Source organism: Anser cygnoides, chromosome 9 (assembly GCF_040182565.1).
Source record: "Anser cygnoides isolate HZ-2024a breed goose chromosome 9, Taihu_goose_T2T_genome, whole genome shotgun sequence".
Classification (NCBI taxonomy): Eukaryota; Metazoa; Chordata; class Aves; order Anseriformes; family Anatidae; genus Anser; species Anser cygnoides.
Window position 1 is genome coordinate 4,449,946 of NC_089881.1, and position 15,699 is coordinate 4,465,644.

The 15,699-nt window shown below is 40.0% G+C and overlaps 1 protein-coding gene across 6 annotated transcripts in view; it reads right to left on the reverse strand.

The window, feature by feature from the left end:
* NYAP2 (neuronal tyrosine-phosphorylated phosphoinositide-3-kinase adaptor 2) overlaps positions 1 to 15,699 on the reverse strand; it is a 137,505-nt gene that overhangs the window by 38,255 nt on the left and 83,551 nt on the right. The gene's annotated exons all lie outside the window — the stretch shown is intronic.

Here is a 15,699-nt window from a genome sequence, read left to right on the forward strand (position 1 = left end):
CTACATGGGATGACAGGGACAACACCTAGGCACAACGGCAACAAAATCTCGTATTTTGGCTTTGAGTTCTTTGAGATTCCAGTCTGCAGATGAACTTGTTGAAGAGCACCAACACAGTCATTCTGAAGTTTCCTCAAGGAAACATCACATTGGAAAAAAAAAATCTAACTGGATATGCAGTGTAATATATAACCATTACTGTATTTCATGAATTATTATTTATTAATAGTGAAAATTCATGTTAAGGATATCATACCACAACCTCCAAGATTTTATTTATTTTTTTTATTACTCACAGTAGTAACATTCCATCAGAAAAGTACAAAATGATCCCAGTTTAGCAAGTCCCATAAACAACACTCAGTGACATTTGTGTGACAAAGGCTTTCAAAAATCAAACCACTTCCTTGAACTTCTAGGTCACTTACCTACTTTAATATATGCAAAAAAGAACACTGTAATGAAAATCCAAACTGTTTGTTTTTCCTGTTTGGTACCCCCACAGGGTATAAAGTTGATTAGCAGTCTGTACCAGTATAACATGACATCTGCCTTTCAGGGACCTGTGCTACAAAATGTCTGTAACACAGCTCTGTGACTGTGTAAAGAGACTTGCTAATACAAAGAGCTGTGCAAAGAAATGCTGAGCCCAAATTACTAGATTTGAACTGTTTCACTTACTAATAAAAAGGCTTTTTTTCTGAATATCAATCTATCAAAAATAATTACGCATTTTTTCATATAAGATATGTACACACATCTGATTTTCTTTTTGCCAATAACATGCACTTGGCACAACCAAAATTTCAAAATATTTTGGAAATGCACACAACTCTTTTTCCCACCAATACAGGACTCTAGCTTGCAGTGCTTACACTCCAGCAAAATGAAGAGAAAGCCAAAAGAATAGCAAGCACGTTCAAAAATACTGAAGCTGGCCTTACAAGCACCCCCCAACTCAACGCGTCATGCAGTAGAGTTAATTTACTATGCCATTCTACTGGAAATGCTGTGATTGCCTTGGTGAAAACCTTCCCTGTGTGCATCCCATTGACACTACTTGAACACCAGCCCTTGAAATCTCACATGCTCGTGCAGTCAGCCCTTAGTTACAGTGGAAACACTCCATCTGAGTGTGGAGCTAAGGATTTGTCCACTTCAGTTTACTCAACAGAGGAGCATTTGTACTTGGTGCTTGATAAAAATGATTTGTGCATTCCTAGTTTTATTATCAGCTGGATCAAAGTACAGCAGTTCTCTGCAAACAGCTGGAAACTATGGAAGTATTCAGGCTAAATAAAGAGTTGGCTTATAGTCTGTTTCTTTGTAAGGTGTAGAAAATCAGTTTTCAGCTGGCTGTCTAGACTTTGTAAATTTATATTCCACTTTTCTTTCAGGGGGGATTTTCAGTTCTCAGTTTATCTGAAAAGTAATATATCCTAAAAATGAAAAGCAGATTGAATCAGATTATAATGTCAAGCAACCCATCCCAGAGCCCAAATCATTATTATTTTGTGATCATTATCAGTAACACTGATACACAATCAGAAAAACAACCTGTCAGTGTTTTATATAGTTTTCTATAATATTACTTTCCTGTTTACTTCAGAATACATTTAGAAAATAATAAAAAATTGTACTGCTTCACTTTCACTCAAATAATTTGTGCGGAATTTTACAAGAATTTCAGCTTCCTTAATAACTGTCAGTGGGAATCATACTCAAAGTCAGTAAGAAAAAATCACTGTGCTAGTTCTTGCTTGATTAAAAGAGTATCTCACTTTTAACGTGCCTGGGACAGCTCCAGGAGTGCCAAACACTCCTCTCCCAGGTCCTGGAGCAACACTGGGACCTTTTGGTGACTCCCACCTGCACTTGGAGGTTTACATATTGTCAGCTACTCTCTGCTGAAAATGCTGCCACATGGAGCAAACTGAGTGGTGGAAATTATTGTCCCTCGTAAAAACATGGTGGTCATGGCTTCGGATTTTCGCTCATGCCGTCAGGCAGGAGGCACTGGCAGACAGCAGAACACACACGTAGCTCCTGGCTGCTGGTACCTATGGGGTGGTGGCCTTATCATCAACTGAAATTCAAACCAGTGTATTTTAAACAAGACAACACTTCAAAAAGACTACAGCAAGATTTAAGTGGCCACTTTATCCACATTGATGCCATACTAAAGACACAAACTCTAACTGGTCACATATACTCTGCTGGAACATAACAGTAGCTGACACACATTTTTTTATTATTATTATTATTACTTTTTGTTTGAGAAGTGCAGCAACACAGATGGGATCTAAGTTACCTCATGCTGCTAAAAACCTTAATTTGAAGTTAGGAGATACTGAAGCTCAGTATTATGCTGGGAATTCACCGAATCATATGATGGCCACAGGCAAATCTTTTCACAGTCAAGTGCTGTATTTTGAAAGCTGAAATTATTATGGAAAGCATCTTTATTGTTCAATAATTCGTAAGCCAAAATAGAACATAAAAATGTAAATTTCAAGAAATAATTCACTGCTTTAAATATTTATGGATACAGTTGGTTGAACTGCCATAAAGGCATTCAAATGCTTCAAGCACTTCCAGGTGTCACTATTTTAATATTCAAAGACATGCATTTTCCTTATTTATATCACGTAAATCTCAGGCTTTTCAATGTCAAGAATAAGATGGTGGCTAGAATCTTGTACAGAGAACATATTTTATTTATAATTGATGTGTACAGTTTCCCCTTTATGAAGGATCCCCTAACAGCTACGCACTCGGAAAGGCTGGCATGTGAGCTGGGGGACTGGAAGACTTGTAAATGCTGAAGAAAGTGAGAAACTAACTGGATTAATCAGCTGTAGCTCAGACTAAAGCAGACTGAAAAACACAGCTAAGGAAAATATCTTACCTGAAAAGCTGCCATTCAAATGAATGTATACCCTGTGGTCAGTCTGCCGCTAAGCTCTTAAAGACACAAATTAATCTCAGGTTCTGGTGGCCTCTTAGCACAAAGCTAGGTGATAAACAGCAGAACCTTTGTAACCGTTTGAGCCGTTTCTGGGGGAGGGAAGAAGAGTCATTGTCTTAAGGAACTTTAAACGAGGCTTTCTCTCTGCCGTCTTTGTCAGTTGTGAGCTGCAACGTATAAGCTAATCAACCATGCATTATTCATATAGTCTTCTTCTGTGTGTTTGTTATAAACCTAAATAAATAATACATCACTCCAGGCAGAACTCGGATACTTTGGGAAGTAAATGGCACTGCTCACAGGGCCTATATTTAAGCACGAGCAGGCACATGTAAAGCTAGGACAGCCACCTGGGATGGGGCGATGGGGTGTAGATGCAGTGAATGACAAGCCCCAACCACCCCAGCCCCGGCACTACAGGCCTCACCCCACACCTACGGCTGCACGGTGGGCATGCAGGAGCAGTGATGTCCCCAAGGGCACACCTGGCCACCAGCAGCAGTGAGGGACGTCCCCAAAGGGACACCTGGCCACCAGGAGGGATAGAGACGTGGGATCAGAATGCAGCCAGCACATGTGTGAAGATCGGAGCTACCACAGACATGTCTCAGGCTTCAGCCCCTTCCTCATCCTTTCCCGCTAGCTCCTGGTGAGGACAAAAAGCCACCCACAGCTCCACCCGTGTCCCACGTCACGTCACCAGCACAACAGCTGCATGTGCCCATCCACTGTGGACATCGCATGCGGAGCCCCTGAGGAAATCCCAGGCCGGTGTTACTTCTCTCTGCACACCAGGAATTTGTATTTATCTGTACTACACATTTCAAAAATAGGATCAGCCTTTTAATGGCTTTCTTGATGTGTGGTTGTCTGATCTGTACAGTCATAAATGTATCACAAGCCTGCCCAAAGAAAACAAATAGGCTATTAATACTGCACATGAGAAATGTGGGTAATGCTTGGTGCTTAAGCCATTTTTCCCCCAAAATGGGAGTATATTACACTGCCAGTGAAAGCCATTTCCTCATCTTTATTAACTACGGTGGTTTGTCTATGCTGACTTCATCTGCTTGCTAATTAGGCAGAAGTTTGCTTTGCATATCAATTTTTAATACCCCTTTTTACAGTTAAGTGAGAGTTGCAGCAGCCAGCTTGTTCAATTAAAAGCAGCTCTGACCTAGTTCCATGCAAAATCAATAGAAAGCCTGAAAGAGTCTCACAAACCATCTAACATTTAAGGAGACATGGCTGAAATGCTCCTCGGTGTTCACTGAGCACATGCTCCTGTGAGCAGCGTGGGGTTTGTTTTTACACAGAGAAATACGGATGAGTTCACATCTGCCTGGTACAGACCTGCCAAGATCAGCCCTGCCTGCTACAGACAGCCAGGGGAGGGGAAAGAGGGACCACTGAAGAATCTGTTTGGTCGATTTTCTGTGGCTATCCCAAAGCTGTTAAGTGGGCAATCCTGGCAAGAACAACGACGAGATAGGAAGAGAAAAAGCCCACACTGCAATTAATTGGAGACCGACAAAAAAAAAAGGGGGGGGAGCATAGATTTATAACAAAAGATCATCCAAAGCTTTAGAATAAAAAAACATAAAAGAATACGGTTTAAACACAAAACAGAAATTTGGAAAAGGAGAAAAACATTGTAAAGGGAGACAGAGATATTCTCATATGTTAACTATATTGAGTAAACTTTTTATTATTCCATATGAAGCTCCAGAAATTTCTGAAGAACCGTTAGGAAAGTAAGCAATATTCAATGAAAAATTAAGATTATTAAGATCTAGGTGAAAAAAAGAATTCTTCAAATTTCAATAAATTTCAACTAGCATTATCAGTCACTTAAAAGATAAAGTTTTAGAAGTTCTACATTTTAAGACATACATTTAACACTGTTTGATGGCATACAGTAAGAGGAGAAATCCTCTTGTGATTTAGTCAGTCATCTTCTTGATTGACTGAAATATAGGAAAACCTGTTTTTAATCTTACATAAGGAGAGCCATTTAAGACAGTTATATTTTGCCACATATTATAGAAATGGTGACAACATAATACCTCCCGTTTCCAATGGGGCCATCATTATCTCATAATGATTTCTTTCACTCCCACCCTTGATCTTTCACATGTGCCTATTCTGATCCAGTTCACGTCACAGCGTGATCTTTTGACTAAGAATATACCTGAAGTATATGCACTGTTTTACAGCTGTATTACCAAGGCAATTAAAAATCAATGTCCTGGGATTCTCACCGTTAAATCAAGTGGTATTCTTGGAAAGGATGCGTTGTGGTACTCTATTAATAGGTTTACTACTTGCCTCAGAGCAGTCACAATTACGTAATTAAGCAGAACACTCTATTCTCTTATATTCACTCCATATTTGTCTTTTTTCCTCTTTTTTTTTTTTGTTTTAATTCCAGCATTCAAAGCTGGATATATTGGGAATAACCAGAACCTCAACACAAGCCTCTCTGTTCCCCACTGCTTTCTTGGGCAAAAACCTAAGTACAGCAAGTCAAAGGCAATTTTGTTGTTGACCTCAACAAAGCAAGGTCTTTCTTTCCTGCAGTTGTTATTTTGGGCTAGCCAGCTAGGCTGATTCATATGAGTATATAGCATAGTTTCTATGGATGAGCTGCAAACATTTCTCTTACGTACTCTGTGCACCCAGATCTCCCACTGATAATCCAGGCTGCCCTTTCAGTCAAACTAAATGTGTGCACCTAGAATTCATACTTGTAGATGGGTACATACGTGGTCTATGTCTATTTGCAGCAAACAAGATTTAAGTGCAAGAAGAAGAAAGATGATTATTTTGAAATGCTGGGATGGTTTTGTGGCAGTCTTGAGAACATTACCTCTCCTCCTGCCTTCCCCACTGGTATCACTGACACTGCCCTTGGACTACTCAGCGACATGCGCGTGCAACACAAGCGCATCCTGCCATCCCCACCCTAAACTCAGCACTGATCAAAGAAAACACTGTTAGACAAAATAGGCAATTAAACTGTGGAAATCAGTGACACTTGCTATGAAAGGCTGCCCAACTGTTACTGGCTTTCAATTTGAAAGGAAGATGGAGCCTACTCTTACTTAACTGCTTTCCTTCCCAACCTTGTTCATCTCACTACATGCTCATTCCATTATTCAGGTTCTTAGATGCACAGCCTTCATGTTTTGATGTGGAACTGATGGTTCGATGGTTACTGCATATGTCCTAGCACAGTATGACAAGAAATCAGAAGGCAAGGGAGAGCCAAAAAAGCTGAAATATACAGACATTTTAATAAAAATGTTTTGGAAGAAAGTTCATGACCTTAAGTTTCAAAGCTTCACTTCAAAATACCAATCGTTAATAGAACTGCTGACTATATCAAACTTGGCAATATTTTTTGGTCAAGTTTTCTGCTGAAAAGCAGCCTTTGAACTACAACAGCAGTTCAAATGCACTGTTTTACCATTGTTTGATCACTTTCATATCTTCGAAAGCATACAGCATCATCCACATACAGTAGGAAACAAAAATCTGTCATTGGTCAAAAAAATACGGAGTACGGATGTGTGCACTGGTTGTGAAAACTGGAGACCAAAATACTCACCCTCGAATTTTCATGTAAAAAATCAGACAGAAAGTGGGAAAGAAAATAAATTATTTCTTCTTTTTCTTTTTGAACTACCTTTATAAAGTTATTGATGGTTTTCTCTTTATAGACCCCTTTAGCAAATGAGAAAATTTACCTTTCAATATTGGAACAAATATCTCATCTGTACAGCTTTCCTTCTATCACAGTATGTTACCAGTGAAAGGAAAGACTGAAGTTGTTGTAATGTTGGCTCTACCCGAATTTTGCTCTCAGCCTTACAAAGCCAGGCACAAGCACGTGGACTTTTCAATGCAGACGCTGTGCCAAGCCATAGCTGGGTACTGTTCTGCAAGTTCTACCGATTAGAGAATGAAACATCCATACCATTCTGTCTTTCTCTGTCTCTTAACAAAGTTAATGATTTTAGTCCCTCCCTCCTTTCTAATTACTGGTTTCATTTTGTGAAACTGTTTTTTACTCTTGCTAGCTAAGCAACTGTTAAGCCATGGCAGCACAGACTTCAGATCCTGAGGAAATAAGTAAAACCGCAGATGGCCTTACACAGCTCCGGCTGATGCCCGTGCTTGCAAGACATTACTATTATTGCTTTCGCAAGTGCACAGCAAGTGTGTCTGTATGTGTTACAACACATATAAATTAAAAATAAATTACACAAACGTTGCCCAAGCAGTAAAATGGTTGTAGATTTCCTGGAGAAAGGTACTTTTTGAGTTATGAATTCACACATTAAAATAAAGACATTCCCATCTCCAACAAAATTATACATACAGCTTCTCTTTTTCAGATGAATAGTTACAAGAACAATAGTTCTCCTTACTCATTCTTAAATGCCAGATAAAGTGCTAATTGCATGTTACTGTTTTAACAAAAAATAATTATTAGGGATGGATTATTCCATTCAGAGAAGTGAAAGTAACCTGAACCTTCACAGAAAATTGAATGCAAATGAACCTATTTTTTTTATATGCATTATCATCTTGACAATTATTTCTTCAGTGTTCCCGTACTTCTCACCTTATCTATACCTAGGATGTTTATACACTCCTACAGTTTAAGGGTTCAATATTTGAATCAAAGTTATGTGTATAACCCAAATAAAGCTATTTCCAACTCGGTGATTTCTCTTGTTATTGATAAGACTCCTGGCAAGCCCAGAGAAAACTTAAGGAGACCATATCTACCTTTTCTCAATTCAGAGCTTTTTTTTAATTTATTTTATCACAGTATTATGGGTAGATTAGATAATACACTGACAAAAAACATGTAGAATACCATGCAGTCCACATGCTATTTTTTCTTAGTCTTTGTATTATTCACTGTTACATTCCAGAGGTATAAATGCCTTGATTTGCAGAGTGGTTTTGCAAGGAACAACAACCTAATAAAAGGAGAGGAACCCTCTTGCCGTAATTTATAATGGGATCCCCTGAAGTATGTCTTATCTCATACTTCAAGGACCTTTGGATTGGACCTTTAATGATGGGGTTTAAAAATTGAGCTCACTCTGCCAGGAATCAAATCAGACATGCCAGAAAATCTGTGTTTTTAAAAATTGATATATAAGCCACTTAGCCCAAGAAATTGTCAGTCTTCGTTACACAGATCAGCACGGTAAAGACGTTTTAAGAAACATCAAGAGCAGTCAGAAGTACTGGAGGATTTTAGAACTGAGGGAGGAAACCTTGTTCTTTCCTTTATTCTTCCCAAAATTCCCACCATCTTCTCTTAAAACCACATAGCTTTTAGAGCAAGAGTTTTTTCACTGTAAGTGCAGATAAGGCATTTAATTAAACTCCACCTCTTGTAAAGATGCAATGACAGCAGCTCAAAAGATCATGAAACCAGGTTTGAAGTCATAAGCTAGCATTCAAAAGACTTGCATTTAAGAATGATCTTGAGCAGCTCCTTTGGCTATGATGTAGATATTCCAATTTCAGGGGCGAGGCGGGGGGGGGGGGGGGCTGTGTTGCAGATTTTTGCTAGTGAAACTTTTTTTTGCGTTCATGGTAAATTTGGGTGAAGTTGTTAAGCTCTGCTCTCTTTGAAACTTGCACACTGTTTCACCTTGCTAAAGCTCTCAGTCCTCAGGTTGGTGGTGGTAGGTTGGTCTAGGTGAATTTGGTTATTTTTCCTAAACAAAATTGTGATCTCATTCCTTGTGATTTAATTTGAGCAAACAGGCTGAAATGCTATCTCCATATGCCTACCTATGGAATACGTCATATCTGCTTAAAAGCACTTTATGAACATTGTTCTTAAAAATAAACACAGACAAAATGTAGGCCTTCCTATTCAAGGTCTCTAGTTTTACTTTTTTTAAACAAAGAAAAATGCATTTGAATCCTAACTAAAAGAAAAACTGGTTCAATTCCAGGTATCAGCACCTGGTTATGAAGTCCAATTCTAAAAGATGCAGCAACTGCCTTGAAAAAGGAGCCCTGTATTGCCAGCCAGATGGCAACCCCAAAATTCATGGCTTCACCCTGACAGCCTGGCTGACTGACCAAAAGATGCACTACCTCACCATCCACTGGTTTGATTCACACTTCTGTGAACTCACTTTATCCCCTTTGGAAAGCTAACATGCACAGATACCCTTTTCGTATGCCCAAACTGCAATTCCACTAAAACTGCTAACTCTCCAATTGCTGCAACACGTGATACGAGTTTAGAAAGGCACTCCATGGAAGTGCTATAAACCAAAGCTGAGTGCCTGATGCCAGACATCTCCTCTAGTGTGAGATTCCATATTATCTTCAAGTAAATTATCTCTAATTCACACCAGTTTAAAAATAATCAGACAGTCCTGTAACACCTCTCTGGGGTACAAAGTTTCAACATGTCCATGCTCGATGCAGCCATTCACTGTTCTAGCAGACAGGAATGAAACGTGGCCATGTATCAAATCCAGGAAATGGATGGCAGCATGGGGTAAGGACAGCCACCCACCGTAGGTGTCACAGCTGCCACCCTTTGAGCTCTGGGCACATCCCCTCCAGCATCTGGCACTGCCAACCTGTGGAGCCACAACACTGCCAGCCTGGCCTCTGCCGTTCGATACAGCCACGCAAACATCCTGAGTAGAGGCTATGCAAATAAAACTACATCATTCCTTTAAACCAAAGTAGTTAGATACCTACCTTTTTTTTTTTCCTTAGTTCCATTGGAGAAGGGAGTACCCAGATACCCTAAATGGATACCACCCTCCCTAAAAAATGCAGTGAGAAATTTTAACAAATTGTATTTATCTCTTTCATTGAAGGTAATATATGTTTACGGAAACCTTCACCAGATTAAATGTCTTTAACTACTTCTACTGAGCACCCACAAATTGGTCCATAATTATGTAGTCCCATTTAAAACAAAAAGACAATAAATTCTCCAATCCACGGTTCTGCTGTATGACTACCCCATTTTGAATATAAGCTGTTCTAGCCACAAAGGACAAATTTATTTTCTTGAAGCCAAAAACACAGATGGTGTAAACTGGAGTACCTCTTCTGACTTCAAATAAGAAGTGGTGATTTATAAGTGCTGAGGATTTGGCCTAAAGGTCAAGATATTTCTCTGGCTTAAAAAGCTTTGTTCAGGGAAAAAGAAAAAAAAAATCAATGGCACTCAAAACTCAGACTCTTATCATTATTCACATCCTTAAGTGCAGCATGTGTTGCTTTGCTTATTGGTGACACAGTAAAATAGGTGCCAGTAACTGAATTAAAGGGGCTTTTTCCTTTATTTTTAACAACTTTCAGACAACTCAACATTATCCTGTTATATTAGAAACCCAAAGAAACCATCTTTTTTAGTCTTTTACCTGAAACCATCTTTTACTTGAAATCTAACAAACAGAAAGTAGCTTTATCTCTATTTTTTTCCTTTTTACCATTTATAAGTTGATTTCTTCTTCATAAAAAGACATGTTGATTAAATTGCTACCCAGAAAGTGTATCAAGCAGTCAAATAATACAAACAGAAGGAATAAATAAATCCATATACATCAATCAGGAACAGCAGCTGTTTCCAGAAAAACCTGAGCAATTATTTATGAAATTATGTCTTCTTCAATGATTCTGTATACGGTCGTGATCCCAGGAGGACCTGATTTTCTGATGAGCCTAAATTGCTGAATTAGAAGAGGAGACAATGTCATGGTACCAATTAGCAAAACCGTTGCATATCATCTCAAAACGCGTGTTTTTTGTTTTAATAACTGTGAGTAACGAAGACATTCATTCATCTCAAAAGTGGAGGGGACATCCCACCTTTTAGTGACTTGACTAATTAAAGGCCCTTTAAATAGACATACTCACTTTTGTGTGAAAGCAGCAAGACGAAAAATGGTGTAGTGTGCATTTCAATCAAGGAATGGGTACCTACTGATTTATCCTTTCGAAACACAAGTTCTCAAACCTGGCATTACCCCTGGTGCTGAGAGAGGACTGCATTACTGGCACGCAATGCACGAGGCAGCGACGGCACAGCGAAGGCACCCAGAGACACGCAATCTGCCACGGAGCTGCCATGCATCTTTTCACACGTTTCACTTCTTCTTTGTATCTTTGTTCCGCAGCTCAATCTTTCCCACTTAGCGTAAACCTTGGAAACGTTGGTTAGCTTAGTGCTTAGCTGAATAACCTGACTGCCATGTTACGATCTTGCTTTCTGCTTATTTCCTGTGATTGCAAAGTGGGGGAACATATTTCAGCTTTAACAAGTAAGAGGCTCCAGCTGGCCAGACTAGCTGATGCGTATCAAAGTATTTAGCCCATTGCCCACCATCTCACAGTGGGGAATTTAGGGATTACTAGTAAAGGACAACAACAGGTATGGCTGAAGCAGTACTCAACACCACTCAACTGCAAAAGCTATTTATTTATTTATTGCTTCAAAAGCTTGGTTCCTGAAAGATGCTGACCACATCCCATCATTCCTGTGTTTACACTTCCACCATTTTCAGTTCTGTCTCCCAACAGCTATTGCTGGCACCCAGTCATCACAACAGGCACATTCCTTAGCGCAGGGCACTGTTTCAAAGACCTGCTGCCAGCAGACCAGGCAGCTCGTGGCTTGTGTGTGCACAGACATACGCAGCTCTTCTCCTGAACGTGCACTTACAAGTGGGCACCTGAAGAAAGCACTTTTAATGCTGCAACGCTTAAGCTTGTTTATATCTCAGTGAATACCAGCTCAGGGGCAAGAACAGAGACTTCTTCAGGCTTTAACTAAATGCAACAACCTGTGGTAAGCCCACATCCTGCCTGTGGTGAGTGAGTGTCATCCTCATCAAAGCTGGTGTTCTCCTTCACTCTAATCCACTTCCCGCGGCATTTCCCACTGCTCCCTCACCTAAGTCTCTTCTTTCAGATCAACTTTCAGGACTGTCAAACAAGATGTGATTGCTGTGACCACCCGGTCTAACCCCCTGTATATCACGGGTCACTAGACTAGAAAATACAACCTCTAGTGGAACAGCTGCTTCGCCTGTGATGGAGAAGCCAATATACCTCTGGCTCAAAAGTACAGCATCATTCACGAATAATTTCAGGTATGCAGTGTTATTTCTGTTAAACTGTAGCTATCTCAGACTGAACAGAACATTCAGACTGCCTGCAATCAATGGCTATAAAGGGCTGAAGGATTAGGATGACAACCCTCTATATAAAACCACAGAAAATATATTAACCTAGAGGTTAGACATTATTTCAGCTTCTGAATTTCAGTATCTGATTCTGACTGTCAGCTATGCGGTAGCTGAGGAATAGCGGTATGCAATGGAATAGCTCTAACACTTTCTACGGCCAGCCCAGTCTTGTAGGCAAGCCCCACCCGTTCAGAATACCAGAGGCTGAGAATGTACCCAAAGTTTTATAAAGTTCAATGGCATGTCAAGTCCACCTTCCTTAAGTCAGCATTTTCCATTCTAACTTCATTAGAAATACATAGACTGAAATCCTGCCCTACGTCCCTCATCCTGCGTTCAATGCAGAGGCGGAGGTTAAGCAAACAAACGAACCCCGTCAGGAGGATCTGCACTTGACTCATTTCCCAAACTCTTTTTCCAACATACTGTTCTACCTAACGGGGACCCCAAAGCTACTTTCAAGCTCTCTGGAAAATAATAGCATAAAAGTAAATAAATAAATTAAAAAGTGCATTTAAAATGTCTCCACTAATACTCCACAAATTCTTCATGGCAGGGCCTCAGCTGTCTGAAATTGGAATGAGCTCCTTTTTAACAAGTTGAACCATTTTTCCTCTCAGCCCTCCATTTACACACTATTTGTGAAATTATAATAAAATATTTTAGATTCCTAACACAGTGGGCACCAGCCAAGAACAGGAAATCTTAATAATCATCCCAATTTACAATCATTTTAACTGAATTTTTGAAGTAGCACGTTCATAAATTTCCTCCCTGTTTGTGACTAAAAGCTGAAGAGGGAAACTCTCCATAGGCAAAACCCAGAAGGTACAAAGCCCCACAGAGCAGCTAAGGAAAACTGCAGCAAACTGCCCTGCATCGTGTGTGCCGATCTCATGCATCGTGCACAGGCTCAGAGCATGCTACACAGGTGACTATTAGGTGCAGTTCGTTAGGAGGAACATTCGCAAATTTGCTCAAATCGGGCAGGAGGTTCCCAGGAAGTCAGAAGGAAAGTGGAGCCTTAACAAATGGAAGCAACCAGTACACAAACAAAAAGGTTTGGTCAGCCGTGGCAAGGGTTTACAGGACCATTTTGCCCAGAAAAAAACACTATGAGTGCAGCTCAGATACACAGCAACAGCTTCTGTGCTTTGCTTTCCAGTAGGTAGGTGTGCCTGTATGTGAATGAGTTCAGGTCGGTATTTTCACGGAGCGCTATGCGTTTCTGTGCTGCAGAAAAGACAGACACAGCAAACAGCTCCAGAAAATCGGAACACTATTCCCACCTTCCCTGCCTCCCTCGCTCCCTAATTCCAGCTTTCTGAAGGGCATGTGTAACACAGAAACTTGGTGAATATGCTACAAGGAAAGGCAACGTGGTGTTCAGCGCAGCTGGATACAGCAGCCATACACACACCTTCCAAAGGCATTAGGAAAGTCCACCGTGTATCCCAACGACAGCAGTTGGCACTCCTTAAGCAGTTTCCTCTAACCTCCGAGACTGACATTATGCTTTATGGGGCTCTGCCAACTTCAGGGCATGCTACCATGTTACCTCACACAGTCACTGACAATTAATAACATCCATCTTTTCTATTCTTTCACATTTTTCGTGCTTGACATCTTTCTTCAGTTTTCTGTAGGGTTCTCTCCATCCTTCTGCCTTTCTTTGCGATCTTCCCTATTTTCATTTCTGATTTCCCCTTACAATTTATTTTCCTTTGTTCTTCTCTCCCCACCTTCCTAATTGCGTCTTAATGCATATTTAAGAAGCTAACAGCACACAAGAGAACTTTTACAGGAACAGAGCACAGTAAGTGAGCTGCCTGTAAAATCTAGATACGCACATCACAACAGCAGCCTGAGGATGCCGAGCGCGTTTGGTAACTCGGCTGGGGCTTCACCAGAAACTCGTATCTTCAGAAAATGTGGCCCTGAGGTGACAATCCCCTTCATATCACTGATTTACCCCAATTTCCCACTGTTGTAATTCCAGTGAACTCGGCAATAATAAAATGGAAGAGGGGGGTGGAGGGAGGAATGCCAGAAGAACAAAGAAAATAATACAGAAGGGGAGACAAGGGCAGCTTTACATGACTGGAAATAGGGTTTGTGCAGTTTCCCTCCCCAAAAAGAAACACACTCAAAAATGCCACGAAATAAAAGCCAGGGAATAAATTCTGAGTCTGGACTCAGGTGTAAAATTTCCGCAAAGTCAGTTGCAGCAATAACAATAAAGATGAGAGAGAATTTTCTCTGTAACTGCTGCAATATTTTCCAAATACACTCATCTGAATATAAAATCTAGTATTGTGCTATTTTTTTGGACTAGCATATGGCAGTGAGAGCTTCAGACAAGTCACAGAGGGCTGAGTCTTGGAGGATTCAATGAGAAAGTGACTTGAGATGTGCTCAGAATAATTTCATATTTTAGAAGCACATATTCTTAGTTTCTTAGCAGAATTTCATAAAGCCACATAACTCTGCTCTTCTGTGTTTTTCTCTTTTTTTTTAAATTATCCTCTGGATTCTGGAAATCTTTCTTTATGTGGAGACCAAATTACACTAAAGTGACAGATATAAAAATGTGGCAGTCCCAGTTAGTCCCATGCTATGCTTTTGCTCTCTCGTAGTTTAAAAAACTAATCCAGAACTGAATGAGTGCCTTAAGCTTCCAGTGTGATTTACAGGAGCAAGATTTCTTTAACACATCTTACGATTAGTCCAGTCTACCCATGGTATCACTACATATCATCACGGTAAGGAAATGTTGTAGTCTGAGCACGTTCTACTTTAAAATCCCACAATTTAGATTTATTTTTTTTATGGTGGATCATTTCAATGCAAAACTGCAGGACATGAAATGCTAGCCCTGTATGTGTTTTTTATGCATCCTAAAAGGACTTCTATAATATCTGAGTATAAACCTGGTTCTTCCTCAGTGCAGTAATCCCATAGGATTAAGGCATACTGTAAATACCAGACAAATTACAATCGGATTAGGTGGGCAGTCAGTTCATTTACTCAACACAGCTGCAGTCCAGAGTCTTTTCACCACTGGCATCCATTTATAAAATGAATGTTTTGTCCTTAAAGTAAAGGAACAAGGTTTCCATTTCATGACTCTTGTATTACCATTCATGACCAATGACGAGCACATTTCTACTTCCTAAAGAGGAAGCACAATGCTTCTTGAGAGGCCAGTAAGAAAAGCTGCTCTTGGTACAGATCTGCAGGGCAAGATTTATTTTAAATTTATCACTGAGATGTCCTTCGATAGTCTGTATTCAATTTCAGTCGAGTGGAATATAGAGATCTTTTTGGAGTTAGGTATGGGACAGAAGCACACGCATTGCCTAAAATTTCCCTGGACTTGCCACACTCACTGCAGGTATTTTCACAGGTTCCAAACCTAGTACTTCTGCCAACATCAGTAAGCATAAAACCATCAAATTTGTGAGGCTCAACACT